At 41.7% G+C, this 22,855-nt stretch overlaps 1 protein-coding gene across 4 annotated transcripts in view; it reads right to left on the reverse strand.

Moving 5' to 3' along the window:
* The window catches only part of THRAP3 (thyroid hormone receptor associated protein 3), a 72,273-nt gene extending 56,641 nt beyond the window's left edge, over positions 1-15,632 (reverse strand). Inside the window, exon 1 of one of the 4 annotated variants that reach the window (XM_070368423.1) lies at positions 15,492-15,632. The gene's annotated coding sequence lies outside the window, so the exon portion shown is untranslated. Of the gene's footprint in view, positions 1-14,893; positions 15,275-15,491 lie in introns of those variants that run through there. The other 3 variants (XM_005892656.2, XM_070368424.1, XM_070368422.1) reach the window with 3 other exon arrangements.
* Positions 15,633-22,855: the final 7,223 nt, after the last annotated feature.

Here is a 22,855-nt window from a genome sequence, read left to right on the forward strand (position 1 = left end):
CTCAACACAACTACAGAAAACCCCCAGCAGAAACTAAGGCCCACCATAGCCAAAAATAAATTTCAAAAAATAAATAATCCATTGAAGGTTTATTTGAAAGAAATTTCAATTAACAAATATTCAACTTTAATTTTTTTGGCCCTGCCATGCAGCTTCAAGATCTTAGTTCCCCAACCAGGGACTGAACCTGGGCCACAGTAATGAAAGCACCGAATCCTAACCACTGGACCTCCAAGGAATTCCCCCCAAACTCTTAATTTTAGAGTTGGATAAGTGGATGGTATGTTCAGAGCGTGTCTTCCACAACTGCTTAGTTTTACTAAAAAAATTATCCAAAATAGTTCATTTGATTAACAACCCATTTAGCAGAGAGCAACAGACCAGGATGGTGTGTGAGTGGCAAAGAATCCACCTGCCAATGCAGGAGACACAAGAGCTGCAGGTTCAATCCCTGAGTCGGGAAGATCCCCTGTAGTAGGAAACAGCAACCCACTGCAGTATTTTCATCCAGAAAATTCCACGGGCAGAGGAACCCGGCAGGCTACAGTCCATGGGGCTGCAAAGACTCAGACATGACTGAGCACACAACTGACCAGGATAACCAACTTCTAGATGGATCACGTTTCCTCTCGTCTGTAAACAAGCAACGAGAGATTGAATGTGATGCCTAAATCATCTGCTGCAAATATTTGTGACATTATTCAAGCATCAAATTCAGGTATGATCATGTCCCGCTGGAGAACCTAAGTAAATTCACCCTCAGAGATTTTATTTCTTTCTTAGTATTCTTTTTTAAACTACAAACCAGAAGAAGCTACCAGATTTGACACCAAGGTCAAAACTCCTCCCCGAGTCCTGCGGAATTAAACTCCTCCCCAAGTACTGCGGAATTAAACTTCTCGCGCAAACTCAGAAATGATCTTATCAGCAATTTTGGAAATCTACCCAAGATGCCCATATATATTCTGGTTCTGCTAACTTTATAAACTCACAACTGCTTTGCAAATTTGCTGGTGTTAATCCAACATCAATTTACAAACACCTGTAGGGATAGCAAGCCTCTTTTTCCCACAAAATACCAAATCTCAAGGCCACCAAGCCACTCCTAAACAGTTTCTCACAAAATGCATCTTATTTCCAGAACACTTATAAGTGTTCACCAGAACTAGCTCTATATTCCTAAGTTTAACCAGGAAAACAGATTACTATAACCACGAATCCTACTAAGAGAACTATGTCACCTGTCAAAGTGATTCCTATAAATGAAGAGTTCACTCTGAAAGATTTAATTAAGCTGTTTGACTAATGCCACCCCTGACTTAACAATCCTGCTTTCTATTTCCTGGAAATCTGGTTTTAGATTACACTGGTATTTTTTCAATTTCTCATGCATAAAGTTAAGAAAGTTTTACGCCTGGCACAAAGGTATTAAGACCACTACACAAAGTATGAAGGCCATTCCACAAAGCCCATAAACAAGTCAGGACTTGAGATTCCGAATATTAATGAAAATTAAAACCAATCATACAGAAAAAATAAAATTAGACCCCTATATCACATTACAAAAATAAACACCAAGTGGACAAAAAAATATATATATAAACAAACATTAAACGTGAAAAGTTTTAAAACTTTTAAAAGAAAAATGTAAGAAAATATTTGTATGAATTCAAGGTAGAGGATTTGAAACAAGATATTTTAAGTATGAACCATAAAGGTAAAGATTGATAAACATGTCTATACGCTTTAAGAAATCAAAACAAAACTACATATATTTGCAATACATATAAACAAAAAATTAAAATCCAGACTCTAAATAACTTCTACAAATCAGTTTTTTAAAAAAGCAGAAACTCAATTGTTTAAGTAAAAAAAGATTAATCTAGTAAGTATTACTGAACACCTACCATATGCCAGCACTGTGCTTGGCACTAGAGATACCACACTGACAAAAGGATACAGTCTCTCACCTTGTGGTTGGCGGGGTAAAACACACACTCAAGCAACTACATACTGTATGTCAAATGATGGTAAGTGCTAAAAATAAAGTGGGATAAGAGAATGAACAATTGAAAAAGAAACCTATAGGCTAATATACTTCTGAGAAGATACTCATTTTCTCTACTAATCAGATGACTACAACTTAGGACTAAAATATTTCATACCCACAAGAATGGCAAAAAACCTTAAAGTTTAACAATTTCATGTGGCATTAAGATGTGCAGCAACAGAAATACATACACTGGAAGTATAAACCGGTATAATCCCTCTGGAGAATAATGTGAAGATGTACACAACCCATGAACCAGCAATTTCAGTTTCAGATGTAAACCCTAGAGAAATTTTCCCAAGTAAACAGAAAATACATACAAGAATATTCCTGGCAGTGCTGAGTATAAACAAGAAAACAGGTAAGTAAAAAGGGGCACATTCATACAATGAATACTAATACAATAGTAAAGAACACACACACCATGAATGAATCCCACAAACATTAAGACTAAACAGAAAAGTTACAAAAATAAACTGGTATCAAAAAATTTACATGACATTTAAAAACAGAAAAAAGCAATACTACATTTTGTTTAGGAAAGCACATATTTTTAACAGAAATCTAGAAAAATGCATAGATGTCATAAACACCAAGTCAGAAGAGAGGCTGGAGGAGGAGAGAACAGTCCTAGAAGACTCAACTATGGTGGTAAAGCTTTATTTATTAAACTGAGCTCTTAAATACACAGGTACCAGTTGTATTATTCTTTGCACTTTTTGCATGTCTTCAGATTGCATACTTTACAAGCGTAAGAAAAAATGCTGTATAATGAACACTGTAGTTGTGCTAACTTCAGACTTTCTTTCTCAGTCCCTCTCCAGAGGAAAAAAAAGACTGATGTAATTCTCTATAATAGTGACAGAAAAGTACAAGCATTCGCACATACCCCCACAAGCTTCTTAGCTACACACATTTAGATTTTTGCAAACAACTTTAGAAGACTGAAATAGGACTTATAATGCAATGCTCTTTAAGATTAAATCAAAGAAACAACTCCACAATGAAGAATAAGCACATGAAAGTATATATTAAGGGTAATTCCCTGGCGGTCCAGTAGTTAGGACTCCAAGCTTCCACTGCAGAGGTCCCAGGTTCGATCCCTAAGACCCTGCAAGCCACGTGGTGCTATCAAAAATGAATAAAATAATCCTTTAAAAAAAAAGTGTACAATGAATTTAAGCAGAGCGGTTAAGAGTAAGAATTTTACAATCATGTGACTGACATGGATTAGAATCCTGACTCCACTATTGTGAAGGTTTGAACACGGTACTGATTCTCATCTAAAAAACAGATGCATTGATCTAATAAAATTATCAAAGGATTAAATGAATTAATGTATGCAAATCACAGTGTATGTTGTATTCTAAAAAGGTGGTTTGAAAAATAAAAACAAGAATGCTGGATAGGAACAAATAACAGCAGATAGGCTCAACAATGAGAACTTTATTTTCCCAAATTGCTTCAATAAATCAACATTTTACACTTCATTAAGGCTCCTTCCTTTCCCCCCAGTAACATGCTTACATAACCACCACCAAACAACAAATTAAATCCTTAAAGATATTTCCATTTCCAGAATCACCTTCAAAAAAACTAAGCTGATACACAAATATCTGTCCAATGCAAAACAGAGATCAGGCTAAATCCCTAGGATTTTGTTTAATCCCACATTAGGTCCATTTCAGGTGCTGACTACTCAGGGAGAAGGAAAAAAAAAATCACATTAAATGCTATATAACTTGTATCAAGAAATATATAGCCAAGAGACTTTCCTGCTGGCCTAGTGGTTAAGACTCTGAGTGATTAAGATTCCTAAACGCAGGGAGCATGGGTTCAGTCCCTGGTTGCAGAACTAAGATCCTGCATGCAGCTCAACCAAAAAAAAAAAGAAATATACTCAAGAAAAAGTTGTGAATATTTTCTACAGGAAACTAGATTATTCAAGAGTTACTATATGTAAAGCTGAGTTTTATACACATAATGCATCCAAAAGGTTTTATCTGAACAATGTTTTCCTACACACAAAGAAGTAACGGCAGGAAGATGAGTACCGAAAACAAAGTCCATATACCTACAGCCTTGCAAGTGATATTTAATACAGAACAAGGAAACCAAAGATCTCCTTAGAAAGCACCTCCTACTTCTTGTTTGAAGCTTCGAAGTTCTAGGTTAGTTATCATGATAAAATCAGGTGAGAAGAGCAAGGTCAAAATTCCAGATGGAATAACACATTACTCTAATACTGTATATTACATATATATACTGTGTAATATATATATATACACACACACACGTACATATGTGTATACATGTATGTAATACAAGTTATAGCTAACGTATACTTTTGACCAGCACATAAAATCTTTATCTCCTAAAAACCACAACAATACCTTAGTCAACAACCTCAAAATTAATCTTTCACTCACATTCATGGCTCATGTATGAAAACTAATGGTCAGAGCAGGTTATCAGATTTCATCAGGAAGCCACTCTTTGGGCTAACCATGTTAATACTTTTTTCATTAAGTTGCCTTCTCTCAGAACTTCCCTGGGGTCCAGCAGTTAAGAATCTGCCTTCCAATGCAGGGAACTCAGGTTCAATTCCTAGTCAGGGAATTAAGATCCCATAGGCTGTGATGCAACTAAGCCCTGAGCCACAACTGCTGAGCCTGCGCACTGCAACAGAGACCTAGCACTGCAACGGAGACTCCACGTGCAACTAGACCCGAAACAGTCAGATACATAATTTTTGTTAAAAAAAAAAAACCTGCCTTCTCTCAAAGAGAAGACATTTCAAATATACTTTTAAAAGACCATAAATGATATGACAAAGCACTTGCAATAGTTAAGTAACACTTTATATCATTCTTTTAATAAATTTTGGATCTACTGCTTCTGAACCAAGAATTTAGTAATACAACGGCTAAACTCAAACAGCATTCAAAACAATTACATTTCAGAATTTTTAGTACTCAGCTAACACTGTTCACTCAACTGTCGAAACAGCACTAACCTAACTCCATCTGTGCCTAAACTTACATGAGACAAAATTTTCATAACTTTTACATATCCAAACCATTTAATAACCATTTAGCAATAAAAGAAATGATGGTATCTGACTATGCTAAGCTGCATAAGATACTGAATTATGTAATTTTTCATGCATTCTTTATATTAATGTCAAAATATACATACTGTAATTCCCTCGAAAGAAGGTAGGAAGGAAAGCATATTTTCATTTTAAAGAAAGATACAAAAAACTAGGCAAAGGAATTCCTTGGCAGCCCAGTGATTAGGACTCTGCCCTCTCACTGCCAGAGGCCCAGGTTCAATACCTGGTTGGAGAACTAAAATTCCACAAGTCACAAGGCATGGCCAAAACAGAAATAAAATTGTTTTTAAAAAGCTAGGCAAATATTATCTATTCCAAAACACATTTTGTCATTTTATTTGCAGCAAGGCAAATGAAAAAGCCTGTGTCAGCTTGTGGATTCATGTCCATTTATTCTTGAAAATAAATTTAAATATTTAACTCTGGATCTAATAAGCCTGACAAAAACAAAATGGATGTTTTCTTATGTGAAGTGAAAGTGAAAGTCTCTCAGTCATGTCTGACTCTTTGCAACCCCACAGACTGTAGTTCAGGTTCCTCCTCCTATGGAATTCTCCAGGCAAGAATACTGAAGTGGGATGCCATTTCCTTCTCCACGGGATCTTCCTGACCCAGGGACTGAACCCCGGTCTCCGGCACTGCAGGCAGACGCTTTACTGTCTGAGTGAGGACTCTCCTAATTTACTGCGGAATCTTCTCCTTGGACCCTTACTCTGAGCAATACAGCAGCTGCCAAGAGTGGAAGTTTAGAGTCAGACCTAGGTTCAAATCTTCTCTCCCTAAATTAATCTCTTATGATTCAACTTTGTCATCTATAAAACAAAAAATCCTTCACTTACCTTGTAAAGTATAGGGTTAAATGAGATAATACATGTAAAGTGTTTAAAAAAGCATTTAGTTAGAAAAAAACTCAACATATAAAAGTTCTTAATATTTAGGTTGACCTTATATCCAGGTTTGCTTAAGACAGTCAGTTTACACTTGCTGTTGCAGTGTGTTAATAGCATCCCCTCTCTCAATAGCATCCTGGTTCAAAAAGGTAAATTATATGGTCACAGAATTAATTTGACAAAAGTAGTCCAACTAAGCCCACCAGCCACAACTAGAGTCTGTGTGCCTCAACAAAAGATCCTGCATGATGCAACTAAGACCCAAAGCAGCCAAATAAATACAGCTAAAAAAAAAAACAAAAAAGATTTTAAAAGTAAAAAAAAAAAAAAAAAATCAATGTCAATTCCAGTTGCTGATTAGTTGTTTTTGAAGTAAAGAAAAGGGACTTCCCTAGTGGTCCAGTGGCTAAGACGAAAACGCCAGGCTCCCAACGCAGGGGGCTGGGGTTCCAGCCCTGGTCAGAGAACTAGACCCCACACGCCAAAACAAGATCCTGCATACCACCATGAAGAGCGAAGACCCCGAGCGCCACAGCCAACACCCGGCAGAGCCCAATCAGCATCTCTTTTTTTTTTTTAAGTGAGAAACAGAAACTTTAATAGGTTTAAAAGATAGTATTCCCTCTGCATTCTAAACAAACCCATGTGGGCTAAGAAGTAAAGAATGTTTAAATATTATGAAATTGGTGATACATAAAAGACAGCCAAAGCCCAAAACTCTTTGTAAAATCTATAAAGAGAAAGAACTGCAACTACTCTGAGGCCCCAACTATCTTATGCAGAAGTAATGCTGAGAAAAACATGAAAAAAAAACAAAAGAAATCAAGGCTCCCCAACAGAACTTTCTGAGACGAGGAAAATATTCCATATCTATGCTACTCTGCTGCTGTTGATGACCCAAAACACGGCTACTATGAAAACCATACTATTTGATTTTAATTAACTCAAAGTTAGCTAGCCACATGTGGCTACTGGCTACCAAAATGGACTGTGCAGATGTAGACCACAGGTCACTTTTTTCCAAAAGAATTCTAAAGCTCACTACATACTTAAAAACAAACACTGACTAAGGAGGAAACAGAACAAAAGTTTCAGTTCTGGGCATTTTTCTACACATGGTATTATGTCAACAAATATGGTTCTCCAATCTACATGCTTACATAACTTATATGCAGAGTACATCATGAGAAATGCTGGGCTGGAAGAAGCACAAGCTGCAATCAAGATTGCCAGGAGAAATATCAATAACCTCAGATATGCAGATGACACCACCCTTATGGCAGAAAGTGAAGAGAAACTAAAAAGCCTCTTGATGAAAGTGAACGAGAAGTGAAAAAGTTGGCTTAAAACTCAACATTCAGAAAACGAAGATCATGGCATCCGGTCCCATCACTTCATGGGAAATAGATGGGCAAACAGTGGAAACAGTGTAAGACTTTATTTTGGGGGGCTCCAAAATCACGGCAGATGGTGACTGCAGCCATGAAATGAAAAGACGCTTACTCCTTGGAAGAAAAGTTATGACCAACCTAGAGAGCATATTGAAAAGCAGAGACATTACTTTGCCAACAAACGTCCGTCTAGGCAAGGCTATGGTTTTTCCAGTGGTCACGTATGGATGTGAGACTTGGACTCTGAAGAAAGCTGAGCGATGAAGAATAGATGCTTTTGAACTGTGGTGTTGGAGAAGACTCTTGAGAGTCCCTTGGACTGCAAGGAGATCCAACCAGTCCATTCTGAAGGAGATCAGCCCTGGGATTTCTTTGGAAAGAATGATGCTGAAGCTAGAACTCCAGTACTTTGGCCACCTCATGCGAAGAGCTGACTCGGAAAAGACGCTGATGCTGGGAGGGATTGGGGGCAGGAGGAGAAGGGGATGACAAAGGATGAGATGGCTGGATGGCACCACTGACTCGATGGACGTGAGTTTGAGTGAACTCTGGGAGTTGGCGATGGACAGGGAGGACTGGCGTGCTGTGATTCATGGGGTCGCAAAGAGTCGGACACGACTCAGCGACTGAACTGAACTGCATCTACCTCTCTTGTTCTACCTAGAATTCCACTGTATAAATATACTAAAATGTAAGCAGTTCCCTGGTGTTGTACATTTAGGTTGCTTTTAATTTTTCACTTAAATAACACTGCAATGATTATCCTCATCTTTAAGGATGTGTCCAATTATTTCCTTAAGATATATTCCTAAAAGTACAGATACATTCTGCTGTTCTCCTGAAAGGCTACAGCAACTTACATTGCTACCAGCAGTACTTGTCCCAACAATAATTATCATATTGTTTATCAAGACAGAAATCTGAGGGGAAAAAATGGTATCTCCTTGTTGATTTATTTAATCTGTACCTCTTATTTTCATGTGATTTATTTTGTCAAAATAATGTAATTTTCAAAATGGTTAGCCAATTGTTCCAGAAATTTTTATTGAATAATTGAGTCATCCTTCCTGCACCATCCTGAAACACTAACTTCATCATACATTCAGCACTTACCACAGGCTATCAGCTGAGGGCTCTGGGTGGTTCTCACTACTCTTTCAAGTTTAAGTTTTTTCCAAACAGCTAACAAGAAATCCATCTTCTATATATAATAAAGTTAACTTATTGAACCCTACTATTTGCTCTGGCACTGGGCTAACCATCTAGCCATCACAATAATCCTTGTTGGAGGTAAATAAGAGATTTCCATTTTCATTTGAAACTGAACAGATAATGAAGGGTTAAGCACCCTGCCCCAGTCCCAGTTTAATAAATAAAAATGAAAAAAAAAAATGAAGTCACTCAGTCGTGTCCAACTATTTGCGACCCCATGGACTGTAGCCTACCAGACTCCTCCGTCCATGGGATTTTCCAGGCAAGATACTGGAGGAGTGGGTTGCCATTTCCTTCTCCACAAAAGAAACTTATAATAAGAATCAAGGACTTCCATTTATCATACATTCATCTGATAAAACCAAGGCGCTAGGTACCAGAGATCACCTACCTCTATGAGCATGCCCTATTAAATGAACATTGCAGCCGAAAATATTCTGCTATAAGTGGAATAGAAAATATTCCTTACCAAACTACTTTCATCCTGTATGTATCCTTCAATACTAAACAGCCTCCACAGCAAAAAAGAAAATAAGCCAACAATCAAATACATTTTCTTCCTCATTCTCTGCTGCCATTTCACATGACACTACATTAAGTCCACTAGAATCCCCTCGCTGGTTGAATAATGAAACAATCCATGCTTGCTAAAGGTAAAAGGTCAAATGTGACAAATAAGTCCAAATGTGACAAGTAAGACAAAAAAGGTCACATTGACAAATGAGGCCGATACAGAAATGAAGAGAAGAGGTAAGCTAAGCTCTACATTGTGAACAAAGACAAAGCATTCACCATCAACCGAAGAATCAACATATCACCTTCCAATTTCCCAGGAAAACGAGAGGAATATCACAAACAATACACTTGCAATTTAAGTCCATCTGAAGTAAGGCTTTAAGCATAAGCTTTCATAATAAACCAAAGACGTTTATCTCTACTTCCTCCACATCCCTTATGTTTACCTTAACTATTCAGAAATATATGGAAACTAACCACTAGCCTAAATAAATGGCACTGAAGTAAACTTTCTCTTTCTACATTACACATTTCTGCAATGTCAATTTTTATCAACAAGAACCTATCTGTAAGCAGGGAAACAAAACTGAAGACGACTACCTGCCCCACCAAGGGTTTGCAGGCTGCACCTTGCTTAACTAAACCCTGGAGTAGGGCTAAGAGAGCTTCAGGGAACTCGATGGATTTTATCTTTGTAACAGAGAACTGGCAAGCAGAACCCCAAAGTACAAAATATCAACTCAGCACCTCTAAAATGGGGGTGGGCTATTCAGAGCATGCTCAGCTCAGCCTCTTTCTCTCGTAACGCCTGAGGTACCTCCTGTCCAATCTATACTTGGCTAACTTTACCAAAAATTCAAGGAAAAAAATCATTATCACAACCTACTGATAGTTAATTCAGTTTTACAGAACAGCCTTTATACGATGAGTTTTGAATACAAATTTTTATAAATCACCTTTACAACTCATGTACAATACATGTACACATTTTAAGGGTACAGTTCAGTGAGTTTTGACAAAATATACCACCACAAAATAAACACCACCCCAACTCAATGAAAGAATACTTTCATCATTCCATGAAGTACCCTTTTGCCCCTTTGCAATCTCCTCACCTATCACCATACACAGTAACATAATCTGAGTAAGCTAGAACTTGATAGTGGGAGCACTTTCAGAGACTCCCAGTCAGCCATCTATTTATTCCCATTTTAACTCATCCTCTTTCTCAATATTTACTAAGCCTCTTCTATTTAACAGAGAATGTCTTGGTGTGGGGATTCAGCAGTGAATCAAACAAATCCCTGCTTCACTACCTAAAGAGGTAAAGATACAGTAGATGAAAAATAAATAATATAATGTTCAATAGTAATGACGAAGGTTGGATAGTGTTTGATGAGCGGAGTACTATTATTGACAGGGTCATCAAAGAAAGCCTCTATCAGAACCTTTTCCAATGGGAAACATGCATGCAAAGAGACATCAAAACTGCCAAAAAGGGACTTCCTTAGTGGTCCCGTAGTTAAGACTCTGCACTTCCACTGCAGGAGGTGTGGGTTCGATCCCTGTCAGGGAACTAAGATCCCATATCCTGCATGCTATGCAGCCACACTTTATCACATCTGAAACAATAATTTTTTCTATTAAAAAATTTGTCCATTCTTGTCTTTTACTGAACAACCCCATTCTGGCACCTGACCAACTTCCTGAGTCTTCATTTAAAGTTTTTTTCTGATAGCCCATAGTCTGGGAGCCAAAGGTTTTAGTCAAGACTCTAGAACACATCCTTCAGATACAAGGGGACCATCTTCTGGGAAGCCCTAATATAATGCAGAGTCCTGCAGTGAAGAAATCTCTAGGGTAGCTTCACAATGCACTCTATGACTTCCTCTATCAATCATTTATGTATTCTGCCCTTTTTATTAAAATAGAGAAAAAGAAAACTGAGTTATTAACCTCTCCAAAAAACACAGATTACTGAAAGCCAAGTGATAGACTTCATAAATGCACATATTAAACACACACACACACACTTTTGCCTCAAAACAGGAGCCAAAAGTTTTCTAATTAGACATTCAGCAACTTCTCTTCACTTGGCTCTCTGTCTTCTGCAACAAGCCAAGCTGTGCAGTTACTGCATTCCAGATGCTAAAAAGCCAATCAGGCAAAACAAAAATGAGGACACTGCACATGTGCCACCTAAAAAGGCATGGGCAGGGGGCAGATCAACGTCTTTTCTAAAAACTCTTGGGTTTCTTCAGTTTGTAAACAAAACAATTTCGTATTTTGGGCCCTCCCTTTCCACAGCACTGTTCCTTCTCCCTCTTCTAAAGTTACCTAAAATTTCCTTTTTTTTTTAAGAAGGAACAAGAAACAAAGCACCAAGACAAAAAAAAAATTTTAATGGTGCCTCAACTATAAAAGATGACTGCTGCAAACAGAAACATGGTCCGTGGCTGCCACATCAGATTTTTCAAAGCAGCCTGAATCTACATTTTTTTCATGAAATCTCCCTGCTTTTTAATGTTGACAACAAATTCAAATTTACAACACTGTATGAGCCAAACAAAACACATCTGCTGACTGGATTTAGTCCATGAGCCTTTAGTTTTAAATCTCTGCCATAAAAAGAAAAATACATGGTTCTTTCAGTGGTAGAGCTCTAACTTTACACCCTGTTTCCAATGACACACTATCATCTGAAAAATACACTACAAAATATATGAATATACATCTGAAACCCGTTAGAAGGAAACCAAGAAGAAAACGATCTCACTCTTCACACACTAAGGTGCTCCATTTCTACCAATAAAATAGGAACTGCAAACAAAACTCCATAGAAAAGGGACTTCCCTGGCAGTCCAGTAAGTGTACTCCCAACGTAGGGAGCATGGGTTCAATCTCTGGTTAGGGAATTAAGATCCCACATGCTGCACAGCAGGGCTTTGCCTGTGGCTCAGTGTTAAGAATTCACCTGCAATGCAGGAGACACAGGAGGCGTGGGTTCAATCCCTGGGTTTGGAAGATCCCCTGGAGGAGGGCATGGCAACCTGCTCCAGTTTTCCTCCCTGGAGAATCCCATGGACAGAGCCTGGCAGGCTACAGTCCATAGCGTCACAAAGAGCTGGACACGACTGAAGCAACTTAGCACACATGCACCCATGCTACACAATGCAACCAAAGACAAACAAGACTGGGGGGAGGGGGGGAACCAACAGAAGAAAATAGTAGGAATCAATATGGATTTCTGTGAAACTGAGCTCATTAAGTTCAGCTTCCTCAGTATGTTCACCAGCCCATTAACTCCTACACAAAAAGAAACTAAAAGCTGATTTTTCTACAGCAAGGCATTTAACTCTGATTTGAAACAAACAACAACAAAAAAAGAGTTCCTGGAGAAAGTCAATCTTTTAGACAGGTACCCATGACTCTTAACTTTCTTGGTAGGCTGTGAGCAATTACTTTTTTATGGGTTATATACCTGCATTACAGACTCTAGTGAATTGGTTCTTAAACTCAGACTCTAATGAATGATGGAAGGTAATGACCCCTTGAGAAAATGCACTCCCTCACAAAAATTTTCGAGTCCATGGACCACTGACTAGGAATGTCTTTCTCTAGAGAATATTAAAAGAACATAATGAATCCCTTTGCTTCTTCCCACCAACGCACTTTCTCTTTCCACTCCCCCTCTCAACTTCAGTCAACTATCACCTCCAGGCAAAATCAATACAATAACCTCTTAACTGACGGTCCCCATAATCCAGTTTCCACATCCCTGGCAAGACTGATTTTCAAATGTAAATCAGAAGGCTTCCACGGCTTCCCTAAACAATCTTAAGCTCTCCAGCTCTTCTTTAACCACTCTCCTCACTGAAAAGAGCCACAATTGGCCTCTTTTCAGTTCCGAAAGCACACTAAACTCTTCCCATCTTCTAGTTTTGGCACTTACTGTTCTACCTGGAATGCCTGCCTTGATATCCCTACTCTTTCCAAAAAGAATTTCTCTGACCACCCTTAGGTCTCTCTTTTTTTAGTGTCTACCGATTTCCCTGCATGGTACTTCCACATCACTTTTCTCAATTTGTAACTTATCTGCTCACCTGTTGTGATTTCCCCCACTACCTTGTAGGTTCCCAAAATGCAAGACCCCTTCTGCCTCACATCCCCTTGTACTCCCAGAGCCTAGCAGAAGGGCCGGTGGATGGCAGGTTCTCAAGCACTATTTATCGTATCAAACAAATACTGAATCAGTCTTAGATGTTTACGGAATGAGGGTGTGAAGCAATCCACCAAAATCTAATCTTTGAGAGCACAGTATATTTTTAAATTTATTTTTAATTGGAAAATAATTACAACATTGTATCGGTTTCTGCCACACATCTACATGAATCAGCCATAGGTATGTGTATTTCCCCTTCCTTTTGAACCTCCCTCCCACCAGAAAGAACAAGATTAACCACACTCCTTCAATCTAGGTTGTCACTTGGCCCAAGAGAAACAGGGTAACACCTCAAGATTCTTAGTGGTTAAGTTTAACTATTCTACAAAAATTAATCAATCTTAGGTCTTATGCTCTCAGTCAGCTTCATCCCACCTCACCTCGGTGCTAATCTCAGAAATACTCCAAGCTTCCTCCCTTCAATTTCTCAATTACATACAATACAGGACGCTCTGTAATCCATAATTTCACTGGCTATGCCAAATTCAAAAAGTATCTGGACTACCTATGCTAGTAAAAAAATATGCTAGAAAACTACTACTGCTGCTGCTAACACGACTATTACCACCACCGCAGCTAAAACTGGACTGTACATAGTATGCAGACTAAAAACATCAGTCTGCAAAACCAGAGATCTTTCACTGGTACTAGGAGATTTAAAAAACAAAAAGATGGAACTGTACTGAATATAAAGTCTTTTAGTTAAAACAGTTCCTTACAGAACCTTCACCTCTTCTACAAAATACAGTCAAGCCTAAATGGCTGCAGGGGAGGGAAAAAAATGTTTTTTTATATTGCTAAACTGCGTACCACTGCTTCACAAACTTTTCAGCAGAGAACAAACTAAGCCCAATTTGTTCCACAGGTTGTTCACGGTAGCAGCCACCTCTGGCTCTTTAGCAGGCTTCTACATAATCATACAGGCTGTCTAGATAACAGGACAGGCTACAACAGACGGTATAGGCACTAATGAGAAAAGGGAGCGCCACCTGAAAGCGAAAAACAAAATGACAGTGATACATGTCCCGCCACTCTGGGCCTACACGTATAAATCCTAAGAGATGATGATAATAGTACTTAATACTCAGTAGGTAACAAGCTAAGCGGTTTTCAATTTACCTCATTTCATCTTCACAGTAACCCTATAAAGTGATCATTGTTACTCTTTGCTATTTTGCAGATGAAGGAAACTGAGGCACCTGAAAGAGAAGCCCCTCGACCAGAAAGCAAAAGCTAGCAGAGCCAAAACTTGAACCCAGGCAGCTGGCTCCAGGTTCCTTCTGTTATGCGGCCACCGAAAGCCCCATCGTCTGTCTCAGGCCAGGCTCCACCACACTCTGCGGCTTTTCCTTCAATCCAATTAACAACCTCCCGGTAAACACTCAACTAACACGGATGGCTTCCAACTTCTGGGCACGAGTGCTACTCGCCAGTTTCTGCTGCGATACTTCACCCCATGAAAGTTGCTTGGGAGCTAAGGGAGGCGAAGGAAATTACCTTATTTAAGCGGAACACACGCCAATTACCACAGGAACGCGGGTCGACCTCACCTCCAGCCCAAGAGAAATGAAAGTGGACGCATAAATGTTCCCGTGACTGATAATCTGGACTCTGCCTCCTCCGGCCACCAGGCCGAAAAGAACTGAAGAGGTAACAACACTGAGTACCAGCCACATGCGCCCTAAGAAAGGGCAGATCCAGGCCAGTGGAGATGGGGGGGGGAGACTCAAGAGTTCCAGGAAAAATCCAAATAATAGGGTTCACCCCTAAAGGGGTGAGTGATTAAGCAGGGAGATGGAGAAAGGGAAGGCTTTCTTGCAAGAAAGAAAAACAGAGATAGGAACTGCTCCGGAGAAAAGGCGGCCCTCAGCGTCGAGAGCTAGGCCGGAGCGAGGGGAAGCCCTGAAGGGCGGGGAGGGGGAGGAGCCGGAGCGAGCGGGGCCCTCTCTGAAGAGGCCGGGGGGCAGGCGCGGGGGAGCGACTCCGCGCCAGGCCTGCTGGAGGCCCTGAGCCAGCGGCCACGCAGAAAAGAAAAACGACGAAACGGCTGGAGTCAACTGAGCGGCCCTAATTCCCATCAGGGTCCCTCACTCACCTGGACCCACCGCAGCGATCGCAGCTGCAGCCTCGCAACGGCACAACCGGCCCGAATCTCGCCCCCGCCCGACAGCGCGCCCCGCGTCCCGGCTCTCGGACGGCGGCAGCCTCGGCGTCGCCCCGCAGCCTCCTGGGAAATGTAGTCCTAGCTCCCGCCTTCCTAGCCAACTTGACAGTCTATAGAACTACGTTTCCCATAAGGCAAGGCGAACACCGGGCCCGCCGCTTTGCGTCACGCGCCAGCTTGTCGGCAGTCACGTGAGCTTCTCCGTTCCATCCCCTCCCCCCGCCTGGGTGGCCTGAGGAAGAAGGAGGGAGGTGGACGGAAGGGGCGGGGGCGTTGCTGACGCCAAGGCCCCCACCATTTTGGAACCAGCCTGGAGCGAGGCCCTGAGCCCCACCCACTCCCGGCCTGCCTTGGTCGTCGGAAAGTCTCTGAGCTGGGAATCTGCTTGTCTGGCTTTCGTCCTCTACCGTGCCACTTCTCGCTTCGTGACCTTGAGCAAATCTCCCCTCTCTGAGCCTCAGTTTCCTCCCCTGTGAAATAAGACTAGTAATTTCTACCTCACAAAGTTGTTGCGAGGTTGCGACAGTGTCAGGCACGTGAAAGCGTCTAGTGGCCTGAAAGGAAGACTAAAAGTGAATTTGGTTTTTGTTGTAATAGTGTATTCCTGTGGAGACCCAGAAGCCCGGTGGCAAAGCACTCTCCAGCCTCGTTTCCGCCACCGCTGGTCTCGATTCCCACAACAATGGCAGCACAAAAAAATGTTTTACAGAGTGAGGTCCTGTAAAGCTTGTTAAAGTGGATGCCCTCACCTGTTGAACCAGAAATTTCCCATGTGTATCTTTGAAATCTGCATTATAAACAGACCTCTCCAGTGATTCTCATGCACATACAAGTTTGAGAACCAGGGCATTTATCAGGATTTTTGCACAGGCTGGTTTGCGCTGGAATTCCTGCCCTACTGAACTCCAACCTTTAAGCCTGAGCTCCGTATCCCCTCTTTTGTGAAGCCTTCAAAATTTACTAGCTTCTCATCTCTGTCTTCCTGCAGTACCTTTCCATCTCATAATTATCAAGGGCTGTGTTTGTCATCCCCACCAGACTGTGAGCTCTTTAGAACAAAGATCAGTTTTGATGGATTTCTGCATCCCCAGGGCAAAGTAAACAAAAAACGTGGAAATATATATATGTATATATATTGAAGGAATATGTACTGCCTGTGAGAAAAACTCACCAGGCTCAACTCAAATATGGTGCCACATCAGCCCTCACCCTTACTGGCCCCAGGAACGTTCCTTCCACACTGCTCTTTTTCCCTTCTTTGAGCATTTCTTGTAGGCTGCTTTCTGAGTAGTGCTTCTTGAAAGGATCTGATGCAGTGTCATTTTCAATTAACAGATTCTGAGTGTCTACTGTAAGGTTATGCCTGGTTCAAAATACTAGGAACACAGCGGTAAACTAGGTAAATACAAAAATACGTAGTCATTCCTCTTGGTTTCCAAAACATCTCTGTGCTGGATCTCTTACCTCTGCCCCTTCCCTGGCCCAGAAACTTATTCACAGTTCCAGCCTCCTCTTCCTCTTCTTCTCGTTCAACCTCTCTCCCTGAGTGACTTCTCTCCTTAAGTCTGTGTGTAAAAGCACACTCAGATAGCTTTTACAGCTCTTCTATGCATTTTTACTCCCTTATCCACATCTTAGCATCAACTCAGTTCCAGATGTTTGAGAGTCACCATACCCTGACTTCCCACTGTTAATCTCAAACTGAACCTGCTGAAAACTGAACTTTCTTCAAAAAGCATTACCTAGTTAATTGTGCAGTCAATTGTTTACAGATTTGTATTGTCCACTAAGCTTGGGGCTCCTCACAAGGAAATGAATAGGGACTTCCCTGGAGATCCAGTGGCTAAGATCCAGAGGTCCCAGTGGAGGGGTTCCAGGTTCAATCCCTGGTCAGGGAACTGGATCCCACATGTTGCAATTAAGAGCCAGCAGCCAAATAAATACTTTTTTTTTTTAAGGAAAGGAACATCTTATGACTCCATTCATTTACTGAGCACCCGCTATGGGCCAGGCTGTGTGCTAGAAGCTAAGGAGGAAAATAGTAAACAAAACAAATGTGGTCCCAGGACTTCCCTGGTGTTCCAGTGATTAGGAATCCACCTGCCAGTGCATAGGATATGGGTTTGATCCCTGCTCCTGGAGGGTCCCGTATGCCATGGGGCAGCTAAGCCTGTGCGCCACAGCTACTGAAGCCTGCTCACCTAGAGCCCATGCTCTGCGACAAGAAGCCACCACAATGAGAAGTCTGAGCACTGCAAAGAAGAGTAGCCCACACTCCTCACAACTAGAGAAAGCCCACAGGCAGCAGGGAAGACCCAGCACAGTCAAAAATAAAATAAATAAACAATCTTAAAAAAAAAATTCAACTTCCAGTGCAGGGACATGTATCATACCCTTCTCCTCCTGCCTGGTCAGGCAACTAAGATCCCACATGCCTCAGGGCAACTAAGCCATCTCTGCAACAAGAGAAAGCCATGAATCGAAACAAAACCTAGCCAAAAAAAAAAAAAATATATATATATATATATACGGTCCCTGTCGTCACAGAGCTTACTTCTAACTGGAGAGAAAACGTTAAGAAGTCTATCACATGGATAATTAATTACTACTTGTGATAAGGGCAACACAGGAAAGTAGATGAGATATATGTATCTCATAGAATAGAATAGGGGTTGGCAAACTATGGCCTATGGGCCAATTCTAGCCCACCCCTGTTTTTCTATGGCCAGAAGCTAGGAATTGTTTTTACATTTTTTAATGGTTAGAAAAATCAAAAGAATACTAATATTCCATGACACATGAGAACTATATACAAAATTCAAAGTTCAGCATCAGTAAATTCATTTATGTATTTTCTATAGCTACTATGACCCTGAGATGCTCTGTCACCTGCAAAGCCTTAAATATTACCTGCTCCTTATTGAAAAAGTTTGCAGATTCTTGACATAGAATCCAGAGGTCCTGACCCAGGCTTAATGGTGAGAGGAGGCTTCCCTAACGAGCTGACTGATAAACCTATGGTTAACCAGGTAGAGAATTGGGGAAAAGCATTCCAGACAGAAGAAACAACACGTGGGAAAGCCCTGTGGCCTGAAGGAACTTGGCACATTCTAAAAATTGTTAGGCCTGCCACTGACTCTGGAGTGTAACAGGAGCTAAAGCACAGTGAGCCTAGTGAGGTCGTCAGGATCCAGATCCTGCTGGGTCTGGTAGTCCAGGCTGAGAATATTGGATTTTACTCTGAGAGCAGTGGGAAGCCATGGAAAGGTATATAAGCTTGGGAGGGATTCTGATTTCCTTTCTCAAAGGATAGATAAAGGACATCCCTGGTGGTCCAGGGGTTTCCAGGTGGGTCCAGGTGGCCCCAGTGGTAACGAATCTGCCTGATAATGCAGGAGACACAACAGATGTAGGTTCAATCCCTGGGTTGGGAAGATCCCCTGGAGGAGGACGTGGCAACATACTCCAATATTTTTGCCTGGAAAATCTCATGGGCAGAGGAGCCTGGCTACAGTCCACGGGGTTGCAAAGAGTTGGGCACATTGAGCATGTATGCACTCCTGGTGGTCCAGTGGTTAAGAATCTACCTTCCAATTCAGGGGTCACAGGTTTAATTCCTGGTCTGAGAACTATGAATTAGATCCCACAAGCTACAGAGCAACTGAGCTCTTATCCACAACTAGAGAGAAGCCTGAGTGCCACAACTAAGACACAATGCAGCCGTAAATAAATAAATATTTTTAATAAAGATTAAATAAATTTCCTAAACAATTAAATAAAATTCCTATTCTAAAGGATTATGCATCATGAGAATGGATTAGGGCTAACTAGAATACAAGTGAAGAAACCAATTAGGAAGTTATACCACCATAGTTAAAATGAGAAGACACAGTGGCTTGATCATGTCTGTTTTCATTGAGGATGAAAAAACAGTAAGCAGATTCAAAAGATACTTAGGAGATCAAATCTACTGGTCCTGATGATTAGATGAAAGAGGGAGAAAAGGAATCAAGGTTGACCCCTGGGTTTCTGGGATGAGCAGCTGTGTGGATGAACGTACTATTACTGTCTCACTACTCCACACTGTTTGTACAAATCTCCCCACATTCATCAGGATGTCCTGAAATCATTCATTACATCCCTGTGTCTTCCACAGAGAGCCATCTCCTAGAAGGCAACAGTGAGCTTGTTCTTTGTCTTCCGAGGGCCCTGCAGTGAGCTGGGCATAGAATTGGGAGCAGTAAATGTGTGTAAACATTTCTCAGTTCTTATTTCTCTGTTTCTTACAGGAGACATCTATCCTTCTGATTGCTCAGGTTAAAAATCTCAGAGGAACGCTGGCTTCCTCTTTCTACCTCACCCACCTTATGGCATCAGTCATAAAGTCTAATATATTCTGTCCCTGTTGAACTGTGGTGTTGGAGAAGACTCTTGAGAGTCCCTTGGACTGTAAGGAAATCAAACCAGTCAATCCTAAAGGAAATCAGTCCTGAATATTCATTGGAAAGCCTGATGCTGAAGCTGAAGTTGCAAGAGACACCAAGTTCTCCAACATTCATTGGCCACCTGATGCGAACAGCCGACTCATTAGAAAAGACCCTGATGCTGGGAAAGATTGAAGGCAGGAGGAGAAGCATATGACAGTGGACAAGATGGTTAGATGGCATCACTGACTCAATGGACATGAGTATGAGCAAGCTCCGGGAGGTGGTGAAGGACAGGGAAACCTGGTGTGCTACAGTCCATTGAGTCACAAAGACTCGGACACAACTGAGCAACTGAACAAAACAGAGAACATCTGGTGAATTTCCTAGTGCCCTGTTTCAGGCCTTCACATGTCTTAGTTAAAAAATATTTATTTATTTGGCTGCTCCAGGTCTTAGTTGTGGCACTTGGGATTTTTTTTTTCTTAGTTGTGGCAGGTGGGATCTAGTTCCCTGACCAGGGATTGGACCTGGGCCCCCTGCATTGGGAGCATGAAGTCTTAGTCACTGGACCATCAGGGAAGTCCAGGCCATTACTTGTCTCACGTGCCAAGCCTCTTCAGTCCCGTCTGACTCTTTGCAACCCTATGGACTATAGTCTGCCAGGCTCCTTTGTCCATGGATTCTCCAGGCATACTGGAGTGGGTTGCCAATTACTGGAATGAGTTGCCATTTCCTATTCTAGGGGATCTTCCCGATCCAGGGATCAAACCCATGTCATTTGCATCTCCTGCATTGGCACAGGGGTTCTTTACCACTTGGGGAAGCCCAAGTGGAAATCGATCAGTCATGTCTGACTCTTTGCAATCCCAAGGACTGTAGCCTACCAGGCTCCTCTGTCCATGGAATTCTCTAGGCAAGAATACTGGAATGGGTAGCCATTCCCTTCTCCAGGGAATGTTCCTGACCCAGGGATCAGACCCAGGTCTCCTGCCTTGCAGGCAGATTCTTTACTGTCTAAGCCATCAGGGAAGACTTTACATGGCTTAGCACATGTAAAGTGATTAGAATGGTGTCTGGGCCAGAGTAAAGGGTGTATAAGTGTTGGCTAAGGACTCTTCCCCAGTCTCCCTGCCTCCTGCCTCTTTCCACTCGGGCCTTCCTCCAGAAGGTAGTCAGCGTCCTGTCTCTCAAGGACAACTCTATTCAAGCCATTCCCTAGCTCCAGTGCTCTCAAGACCAAATCCTAAATCCTCAGTTTGCTCTACAAGGGCCCACATGTTCTAATCTGACTATCTTCCCAGCTTCACCTTCAAAAGCATTCCATTGCCACTGGGAAGAAGGGCAAGCTCAGGGCCTTGTACCATCTGGCCTCAATGTCTTCACCAGCCTCAGCTCTTCCATGCAAAATGCTCCAGTCATGTGTGCTCATCTTGCCCATATGCTGGGATTCCTGCCTCCTCCTGCCAGCTTATGCCCTTCCTCCCCAGTGGCCCCATCTATCAATGTCTTATCTTGTCAGTTCAGTGTCCCCTTCCATCAGGACTACCCCACTTCTACTCTGCATTTATTAGATCCTGCCTTACATTGTGGTTTCTGCACATCTCATTCCTTCATTCCCTGGGAGCAAATGGATTGGCCATCTGTTGCTGTGCCTGCTCAGCATCCTTCCAGTCCTCCTTTTCCAGTAACAGCACTCTGATAATCCTCTGAGATGACTTCAGTCTCCCACTTTGGCTCCAGGGTGAGCAGGTGACTCTGGCTGATGAGCACATTTTATTCCTTTGGCCACAGTGATCAGCAGGTGGCTCAAATCAGGCTAGTGGCTGGGGTAGGGGGTCATCAGGCTGAGACCTATGCTAGGACACCGGGGAAAGGGCCCTCTCTTCTGGAGTTGCTAAACTACAAGAGTAGCAGAGCCTGGACTTGTTACTAGTCATCTTTGTCATTTTTTGGAGAGAGCCTTCTTGAAAGTGAAACCAACAGAGTTGAAGAGCAGAGCCAAGAGTTGAGAAAGACAGATTCTCAGCTCTTCCAGTTTGAGCTCTTGGATTCAAAAGAACTTGAAATTAACATCACCTCAACTTTTCCATTCATGAGCCAATAAATGAATTTGTTTGAAATGAGTATCTATCACTGCTTTTATTTATTTATTTGGTGGCACCAGGTCTTAGTTGCAGCAGGTGAAATCTTTGGTTGCAGCATGCAAACTCTTTAGTAGAAAATCTAGTTCCCCGACCAGGGATCGAACCTGGTCCCTCTGCATTGGCAGCATGGAGTCTTAGCCAGTGGGCCACCAGGGAAGTCCCCAGTATCTGTCACTTCTAATGTTGGAGTCCTGAGTAGCAGACTGAAGCTGACGGGGATATCTGTTGTGTTCAAGAGATTTTCAGAGAAGGAAGGTGGGAAGGGAAATCAGAAGAGATTGGGACCAGTACCAACGTGTGACCCTTTAAGTTTGAAGGTCTACCTGTGGAAAAGAGGAGCAGATATCTTTGCTGTTGCTCAGACCAACCAAACTGCCTTCACTCCATCTCTGTTTTGCAGGAGAATCAAACCAAACATTCTGACCAAGGTAGCAGCTGCTTATTTTCCTGATGCTCATCGGCCAGAGGAAGCTTTTCATGTATGAGCTTAAGCAGGAGATGGTTACTCCCTTAGCCAGTTGGCTTGCATCTACCATCAGAGAGTACTCTAGTCCAGTGGTTCCCAAACTGGCCTGCGCATTGGAATCACCTTGGAATATTTTAAAAATTCCAACACCCAGACCACGTCTCACACCTAGTAAATCACAGTCTCTGGGGGTGGGACACAGACATCACTACTTTTAAAGTTTATACAGGTGATTCCAACGTGAGACAAGTTGGGGAA

The sequence above is a fragment of the Bos mutus genome, chromosome 3 (genome assembly GCF_027580195.1).
Source record: "Bos mutus isolate GX-2022 chromosome 3, NWIPB_WYAK_1.1, whole genome shotgun sequence".
NCBI lineage: Eukaryota > Metazoa > Chordata > Mammalia > Artiodactyla > Bovidae > Bos > Bos mutus.